The sequence below is a fragment of the Harpia harpyja genome, chromosome 2 (assembly GCF_026419915.1).
Source record: "Harpia harpyja isolate bHarHar1 chromosome 2, bHarHar1 primary haplotype, whole genome shotgun sequence".
Lineage (NCBI taxonomy): Eukaryota > Metazoa > Chordata > Aves > Accipitriformes > Accipitridae > Harpia > Harpia harpyja.
Genome location: NC_068941.1, coordinates 14141014 through 14150618, shown reverse-complemented (window position 1 = coordinate 14150618; position 9605 = coordinate 14141014).

Sequence of the window (9605 nt, the reverse complement as noted above, 5' to 3'; positions counted from 1 at the left end):
AAAAAATGTAAGAGTCCCAGGATAGCCTGTATATACACTTTGTGTCAGAGATCCTCTTTTTTCCTTCTTTTTTTAATTAAAAAAAAGGCAATACTCTTGAAAGCCAAAGGAACTAGGAATATATATATAAACTCTAGCTGTGATGATATGTAGCACAGGATGGTTTGCTTCAGCACTTGTTTGTCCCAGATTAACAACAGAGATATTTTGCAATTTGCAGAGGGCTGCTCTTCAAAATAAATAGCCAATAACTGCATGCAGAATGCCTTGTTGCTTAATCAGAAATTGTCTTACTGGTTTAAGTGGTCCCTGGCCATCACTGATCACTTTTATCAGTCATGCTAGTATGGAGTGTAATTACCACATAGGTTAATATTTTTCTGTCCCTTACCTGCAGAAAAGTGAATTTTTGAGTTGCTACACAAAGGCTGTGATGAACCATAGAAAATGGTGAAAGGGCTCATTAAGGAGAACAGGACCAGAGCAGAAAGCAGAGCAGACATAGTGCAAGACTAAAGGAGATGGGGGAAAGGTTTGTTCTTGACAATACACTTCAAAGCTCAGAGTAAAACTTGAGATTCCTAAATTTGTCCAAACTGCTCCTCTGCAGTCAGCGAGTATCTGTGAAACCAGCTGGCAAAGTGTTTCACCTCCCTCTAGTGCTAGTTCACGTGAAGGATGACAGCCTGTGGCTGCTAGCAGCCAATTCACATAGCTGAATGCTGGAGATAGATGAAGTCCATCTAACAGTTTCAATTTTATTCTTTGCCCATGCTTGCCAATATAGAATTTAAATTTTATTTTCATTTGCCTCTTAAAAACATAAAACAATTACTTAAAAAGATCATTCAAACTGCAAGTTGGTACTCAAAATTTGGAAAGTCTGAAAGTGAAATACTTTAACCAAGATTTCTTGTGCCTGCGTGGCAAGCTCTGATGATGTGATAAAATACTATTTTTTATCTGTTTTTCTGGAAAAAAAAAACCCAAAACCAAAACCACAAAACCTCAACAAACCCAAACCAAGCCAAGAACTGAGGCTGTGCTTTTTTCCCACCTGTTGGTCTCTCTCCTTTTCTTCTCCCTCATAAATTTTGAGCTAACTAGCCAACTCCAACTTTTGTTTTACCAGAGAGGTAGGAAGGACACAAAATTCCTACCAGCTGAGTGATGACTGAGGAGATCAATAGCTTCTTTTGTTGTGTTTGCCAGCAGATGAGTGAATGCACATATAGGATGCAGCTGAGTAGCACTTTGGTGGCTATAATCAGCTACTGCAGATGCTGTTTCCTCTCTGCTGGTAGTTAGGGGGTGAAAGACTGAGCCAGTAGTACTGCAGGAGGAGAGCTTAGAGGGCACAGGCACGTATGGGGTGGAGGAGACACACAGGGACAGAAGGCATTCTGTGTGAAAGGACATAGGAGCTAGTGTCACTTGGTCTGCCACCCATGGATTAGCTCATTTCCATGGAGTGCTGTCCCTGTTCCCCATAGACAGTTCTGCTCTTAGGAAAGGTATTTCTTGGTTGTATGCTTTCCTCTTGCCCTGCTCACCTGCTGCAGAAGATGGAAGGTGTGCAGGATGTTGGAAAGAGTCCATCCCAGAGCGACAGGTATCAAATGTCATTGCGGGTAACTGGATTCTCCTGCATTCTCATCTTTACTCCTTTATTTGGGATGCTGTGGGAGATTGCCTCCTCCAACTTTATTGGGATGGGAAGACGGGCTAAAACTGGAGGTTTCTGTGCTGGAGTTGTTCCTGCCATTTGCTTGAAGTACAGGTAATTGAACAGGTTGTTGGAATGGCATGATTTGCTTAGTGGTTTAGCTATCTGCAAATGTTCTCCACTTCTTCGCGTTTTACCAAACTCAGACGATGGCTTTGGCAAGCTCTGAAAGGCTGTTTGTGATTGATGTTCAACAGGTCTTGTATAACAAATGGGAAGCTTCCACAGAATATAAGACTTCTTCATATGGTCTGTTGATTATTTGTATCAGCTTCATGTGTGGATTCCATGTCTCTTAGTTACCTAAAAATCTTGCTTCTGTAGTGATAAACAGTTTTCCTTATTTTAAACCTTCATGACTTAATCATCTTTCAAAAGATATATGTGTGAGCTCTGCTTGTGCCCTAGAAAAAGTGTTATACATTGCTATAGTTTCTATGCTTCATCTTGGGAAGTTTGGCTGCCTGTAGTTTGTCTTCTCAGTTCAGCATTGACTGCAGTATGCAAACTAATTAAATTAAAGGGGAAAATATAGAGTAAGTGAAAGAGAAGAGACAGTAATATGTATCAAGATCGTACTTCCTCTTTCTCTTTCCCTCTCTGTAATTAAATTAAATTACTGAGGTCTGTGGAGATTCATTGATCACCTCCCCATAATGTGATTTCCACCCCCCACTGCCTGGCTTCTTTCTTCCTCATAAGGCTGTCTTCTTTCTCAGTAGTTACTGGGAAGTGTCATTCTCCAGTGAGGGCTAATTGAGAATAATTAACCATTGGGCAACATGCGCTCACATTATCCAGCAGAAGAGGGCACTAAATCAAAAGCAGTATGATTACTAAAACCTAGAACGGAGAAAGAATCCCACATCCCCAAAACCTGGAGCTGAACAATACAGGAGGAAATGAATAATGTATGCTTTTTTTCACTGGAGAAAATTGGCTTGATTTTTTTTTTTTTAAGTTTAACTGTGGTTTGGAGAAAATCCAAATCATACAGATCTTTTTCATTCCACTGTTGTAGTAAGTGACTGATTTCCAATGCAAAGTATTTGGTGCCGAGGCTGTGATAATACCAGAAGAGCCAAACCTAGAGTAACTGTTCAAGGCTTGACAGTTCTTGCCAATGGGAACACAATGAGGTTGGATGTGAATGTCTTTGTTTCCATTTAAATGATTAATGAAGTTCTATAAAATCAAAATCACTGCAGCCTTGCCCCTTTTCACTTATTACAAGTATCAGCAGTAGAAGGGGGTTACACAAAGTATTCAGTCCTGGTTATAAACAAAGAGAGAAGGACTTTGAAGTGTTTGAAGTTGTTACTTTATGAGAAAAACCTTAATGGCTTGATTTCCACCCCCTGCCCATTTGCTTTCAACATGTCTCTTAGAATGTTGTCTTCTATACCAGTTCTGAGAGATCCTCACTCGGGCCCCATCCACATGAAGACATTTACTAATTGCAGAGCTTGGATGTTCCTAAATGAAAAGTAGTTTCCAATGCTGAAATAATATGCTATGAAAGATAAATTTGTCTTTGAGGGCAATTCTTTTTTTTCTTTTTCCTTTAAAGCAAAATAGTTGAAAACAAGACTAGATAGTCTGCCTAAGAAATTTCTTCTCGCAAAACACCACAGTTTCCAAAGGATTTTCCTGTATCAGAAGGGTCCCTTGTGAGCGTTCTGTTTTCTGCTATGTCTAAATTAAGAAAATCAACATGCCACAGACATCCCATGTATTTTTTGAGTGAAAATTAGGTAAAGTACTCTTTCACGCTTATTCTTAGATTCTTTTTTCTAAAATATTGCAACTGCTGTATTTTAAAGTATATCTAACATAGAGCAACAAACTGCTACAGACTTTCTTCCTTTATATCCATGCAATTCCTTCTTTCTTAAAAGCAACACAAATTTACTCAAGGGTAAAATCCTGCCTGAAACAGGCTTGTTTCAGCATTGCGTTGCTCCCCTGCTTTAATCGCATAACTCCCACATGATTAGTGGCGTTGCAACCCCTGCAATGCTGAGGATCACAAGCTTCTTGTGCTTACCTACTTTACAACCAAAGTAGAATTGTAGTTTTAAAGAAAGGAGGGTCTGTGTTTTTTGGGTTGAGCTTTTCTTTTCTTTTCTTCGAACTTGTATGCCATTAAGGGGACATTATAAAGGAGATAGAATGAATTCAGAAAAGATTAGGATTAGACATGCAATTTAAAGGACCTTACTGTAAAATATAAGCTGCTTTAGTAGCCTACAGCATGAATAAAATCAAGGAGTAGATAGGAAGTTTAAGTAAGTTTGAGTTAAGCTGACACTAGACATGTGTCTTCATAGCACAGGAACTTTGCATTCGGGGGCAACAAGAAGTGTGAAACTTTGCCTTAAAGCTGTCAGATCTGGAATTCTTCACAGATGGAACCTTTATTTATCTGGTATTTATTCTTGGCAATAGAAATAGGAGAATCATCAGATCTATAGACTTCAAATTAGGTCCCATATCCTTGCAAAAATAACTCCAAAAGCTGCTGAGCCTTGCTTGTGCATGCCAAGTTAACCTGATCGCCAGTCTGGGGCCAGGGAGGCATATTCCCCCCTGCCCTGCAGGCAGGAATGGCTGTGGGAGAGGGGGTGTTCCTGCCCTGTAAAGTGTGAATACCTATTGCTTGCTTTCTAGGATTGACTGGCTGTTTGATCAGCACCTTGCAGTGGCAGGGATTTAGAGCACTGGTGCCATCCTCCGCTACTTCTCTGTCATATTTTTGTACCTTTCGTACAAAGTATGACAGGACTTGGGGAAACATTTGTCACTTTGTCATATACAAAACAGATAATCAATGACCCTTTCTGGACTCAGCGTTTGCGGTGTTATTACCTGCAGTTGCCTTGGCCCGGTACTAAAAATCTGTTCCAGTTATCGGTAGTGTGTCAAAATAGCCTTCTCTGTTTTGGATCTGTCCAACTTGGTCCACTGCAAAAAAAACCCGATTGGCAGGATAGATGAGGAACTGGTCTCCTGACTTTTGTGTCTGCTCTGTGCTGGGGTACAGCAACTCAAGGATAGGATGCTGTCCAGACTACTTCTGCTTCTTACCATTCGGAGTGATATTTTTCCACCAGCAATAATCTTTGAGCTCTTGGCTCACAATGTAATACTTTTTTTCCTATAAGGGCTTGGTAGGGTCTTAGACATCATCTTTATATAAAAGCAAGACCATTCAAATGTTTCAGAGTTGTGCTAGTGAAGTGATCACTTTTGGGACAAGTGTGTACAACAAAACATCCATCCCAAACAGCCCATCAGGAATTTCCTTTCTGCTGGCAGAGGTGTGTAAAACAGCAGCCAGTAACATCCCTTGTAGCAGCCTGACAGTGAATATCCCAGAATCCAACTGTTAATTTCAGCAAGCATAGGGATTGGATTTCGGGTTTGATTTCTACAGACTATCTTTATATCGGATAATTGTGTGCTTAGAACTTCCTTGAAAATGCTGAGTTTATAGGTTTACAATTAAATGGTAACATGGTATGTATCTGAGACCAAGCAGGGCTTCCATTAGGACGCCTTTTAAGCGCTTCTAATGCGTGTCCCACAGCTTCATGTTTCCCATAGCTATATAGAAAGCAAGCTCTACTGTAATGCTTGCTTTACCACAGATTTGTGGTCTACATAGAAGTTCTCTTGTCATCTTTATCTCTGCAATCCCAGCTGTATCCTCTGTGGTCCATGTGATCCCTTTGCTCCTGGCCCATCAGGCCTTCCTCATGTCTTCTAATCCCATAGTGCCACCAGTTTTCCACTACATCTCCATATACCTCAAATGCCTTCTTTTTTAGTGGGGGAGAAAGCAAGTCAGCTAAGAAATAGCATTGCTGTAGCTGGTACACAGCTATATGCATATCAGTACATCAACTGGCTGCTGTGGGTCAGCATAAAAAATAGCTGCTTTCTGGTAGGGACACACACTGGTGCTGGTCTCGTCTGCTCTGATACTTGCATTCTTGAAACTTGTAGGAACTTATCTTTAAGATCTCTACCTTTTTATAAAATTGAGCCGAAATTGGCAAATAATATCAAAAGGAAAGGAATGACAGAGAGATGGATGGACAGAGAGAGCTAGGTCTCAATAAAGCATGTTTCCTTAGGCTAAAACATAGCTTAATTTAGTGATGTTGGAGCACTGCACAGTAAAAATGGCATGCTTTTCTATGACTCTATAAGCACAATATGGGGTCTATTAAAAGTTCATGTCAAAACAAAAAATCCCCAAACAAAAAAACTCAAAACATTGACATTTTTATTTTAGAAATTATCAGTAGTTTTTACTGTTGCTCTATTTCTAGAGTTTTCAGAAAATAGTCTGTATATTCTGCAAGTCAATTCTAGGAAGGAAAAAAACCCTAATTACACCTGTAGAGTTACTGCTACTTCATTAATAATGATTTACAGAATGGACTGACTGACAGAAGGGTCATGGGACCCTCACTCCCTTATTTCTTCTGGGTCATTTCTTGGTCATTTCTTCTGGGTCATACTTCTGACGCTGAATCAGTGTAAGTTTCCCCTTTCATCTGAACAACCAAAGGCAGTACGCTCAGCATATAGAATTAGATAGGCTACAGTCTTTTGAGGACCAACGTTTAAAAAGCAACGTGGACCACAGCTTTCAATATGCAAAAGGGGCAGAGAAGCATCTGTTGAACTGCTGACCCCATGTTATCGCACAGCAGTATCCCAGCAATAGCAGTTTTGAATTGACTGCAGGTCTACCTCATGAGTGGGTGAAAAGGGCTACTATTCTTTTTTGCTCTTCTTTTTTTTTTTTTTTTTTTATAGCTGCAACACTTATAATTTATCTAGTAATTCATCTGAACTGATCCAAACCCCTTGGTGGCCCTGCTTTTTTTCATTTTAAGTTTAACATTTTTCAGCATAGCTTTCCAACTGGCTTAAGGTAAAGCAAAAAGAGCTGTTCTTCTTACGGAAAATTGTATTTCTCTTAAGAGTTAATCTAGTTTCTTTAAAAAAAACCCCAAACAAACAAAAAGAAGCAGCGCCAGAGAAAGAAATGAAGATGCCATCGTGATTATCTCAAACCAGTGCTGTTTTTCTCTGCAGAGAAGCACAGGTCTCTACACTCAGAGAGCACTTGTCATGACTCCCTCCCAGAGAAGTGCTGCTGAGCTTCCACTGAAAATGGCTGCACAGTTCAGTTTGTTGGAAGAAAAAGTGAGAAGTGGAAGTCGCATAAATAAACTAGATTAAGGGATACAGAAACATTTGTCCTGTGGCATCCAAACAGAGAGTGGAGAAAAACCTGAATAAACAGAGGACTGCGTAGGCCAGGTGGTAGAAAAATGACCATCAGCATTACAGAAGGGACCACTTCAAGTCTATCTTTAGAGCACCCCTAAGTGGTGGCCATGTGGCTGCCTCATGCCCAGTGACTCCATGAAGGAGCTACCAAGTTGTACAAAGCAGCTTTGGTTTACGTGGCTTTTGTTCAGCTGACAGTGGGCCTATGTTTTGAAAGAAGCTGTCTGCTCTGCTCTTTTTCTCTGTGAAAAGGATCATGGCAAGAGGTTTTCTTTTTTTCCTGAATTTTAACTTGGACCCATGGAAAGAAGAAGAAGAAAAAGAAAAAAAACCAAAACCCACCACCCTAAAAGAGCAAGCATGTCAAGTCAGGAGTAATTAAGCAGTAAAGATGAAGCTGACAGCACTTAGGTCTGTCAGGCTGCAAAAGAATTGGTATTGAGGGCTAAAACTCCCACCCAGCTAGACTTATTTCCAGTCTATAACAAGGCAGTTTTTGCCAGGGACCCTTTAATGTTTTCCTCCCAATATCCTACCCTTTTCTTGACTTGCTCTTTTCTTTCTTTTATTTTATATTGTCAGCTGCTATCTCTGACCTAAACCCAAAGCCTATGAAATGTGGACTTCCATCATCCACTGTCAATGAGATTTTAACTTTACACCTTTGTTAATACAATTTGCGTGCTTGTATGTTAGAACATTAAAATAATTACATTTTCTAATATGCAAACACTGAACACTTCTATAATTTCTAGCAGCAATGTGGATGTCAGCTATATTATTAATAAATGATAATTTTTTCCCCAGGTAGTCTGATGCTTCCTTTTAAAGATAAACAAAAGACCGAAAAGTGATATCTCTCATCTTTTAAAGAGCGGACTGACAACTGAAATTTCATATTGCTTAATGTTAAACTAGTAGCAAATTGTGTAATTAATGACATCCAAGTGTATGCCTTATTAAGTGTCTGGCAGGCTTAGCATATGGTAAGACCTCAATTTTGTTATGATGTGTGCCTTATTACAAAGTGACAGCTAAGTTTAAGTTTACACCTTGGTAGTGGCCACTGCTGGTAGCACCATCTATTATTAATATTGCCTGATACATTGTTGGAAGGAAAGAATCTCCAATGTTTCCATGCTTCAGGGCACAGGCCTGATACTTTTAGGGCTACCTTTATTGTCAGGGAGATGTTTGTGCCATCCCTGGGGAAAATAACTGCCCACGTTATATATCCCGGAAAACCGCTATTTGTACGTAACCTATAAAAGTCAGTCAGATTCTAGGGCCTAAAGGTCTCCGAAAGATCTTATTTCCTTAGGAAAGGAAGCTGATGCCCCGAAGATGCAGAGGAAAGAAATACCCAGTTCAAATGCATAAGGAATGGGAGCCAGACCTGTAGAGCAGTGGGTGGTAATGTGCCTAAGGCAGAAACTTGAGGACTGGAAATCAGACTCAGTGGAGGAGGAGGCGAACAGGTGTGCCAAGGGAACTGTAGACATGGAAGGTGAGATGGAAATTGAGATGTAGCAGAGAAGAGCTTTTGCACACTGCTGAAGGTGAGGAGCATGTGCGTGTGGTTGTACACTGTCTGCGTATCGCTGCTCAGTCCTCAGAGGGCTCCTGTTGAAAAGGCGTATGTCAGACTTTTACAATGTACAGGCACAAGGGGGCCCAAATCAGTCCGAAGAGAAAACCTTCAGCCTAGAGCTCCTTTCAAGCAAGTGGCTTTGCAACGTCCAAAGTCTCCTTGGCAATGTGGGTTTTTTTGTCTGTCATGAAAATGTAATGCCTCCTATTCAGCTAAAGCTCTTCTGTTTATTACTGTGAAGTGCAAAGAAGGGTGTGTATAATGGTTAAAGCCCACTATTTGTAAAGAAGACCAATTCTGTCCAAAACCTCTCAGACCAGGCTAGATCAAGACAGTCTTGATTTGTGAGCAGACTCTATGACAACAATATATGTCATATTGACAAGGGAACAACAAATTACGGATTTGGCTAATTTCAAAAGCTATGCGCTCTAAAACAGATGGCTGTGACTGAAGAAAACTTGAATCTGACATTTCAGCATTGCCCCTATGAGTCACTGGCTGAAATCGGTTCTATACGCCCAAGGCTCGGCAACGCCCCAGGCAAACGGACAGCTCATTGTCTTAGGTACCAAAATCAATCGCCGGAAATAATTAACCCCCTGGGGCCGTACCCAAACTTTGGGAGGGATTTTCTGAAAGCAGGCCAAGCGGCCTTTCCGACGCAGGGCCGCGGCTGACAACCTCGTCTGCGGCGGGTTTTCTCCTCAGCCTCGCTCTCTGTGCCCCGTACGCTGACTCCATTCCGCTCTCAAGACGAAGACCCGAACCACCCCTGGGAGGGGGGGAAAGGAAGGAGGCCATCGCGAAGGCCGTCCGCCAACGGCAGCTCCCTGAGGGGAGCCTCGCGCCCGGGCCAGGGCAACGGCTCCCTCCGGCCCCTGCGCAGGCGCGGGGCGGCCGCGCATGCCCGCAGCGCCCCCGCGCGCCGGGCGGCGCGAGCATGTGCAGAGGCGGCGGCGGTGGCGCGGCGGCGGC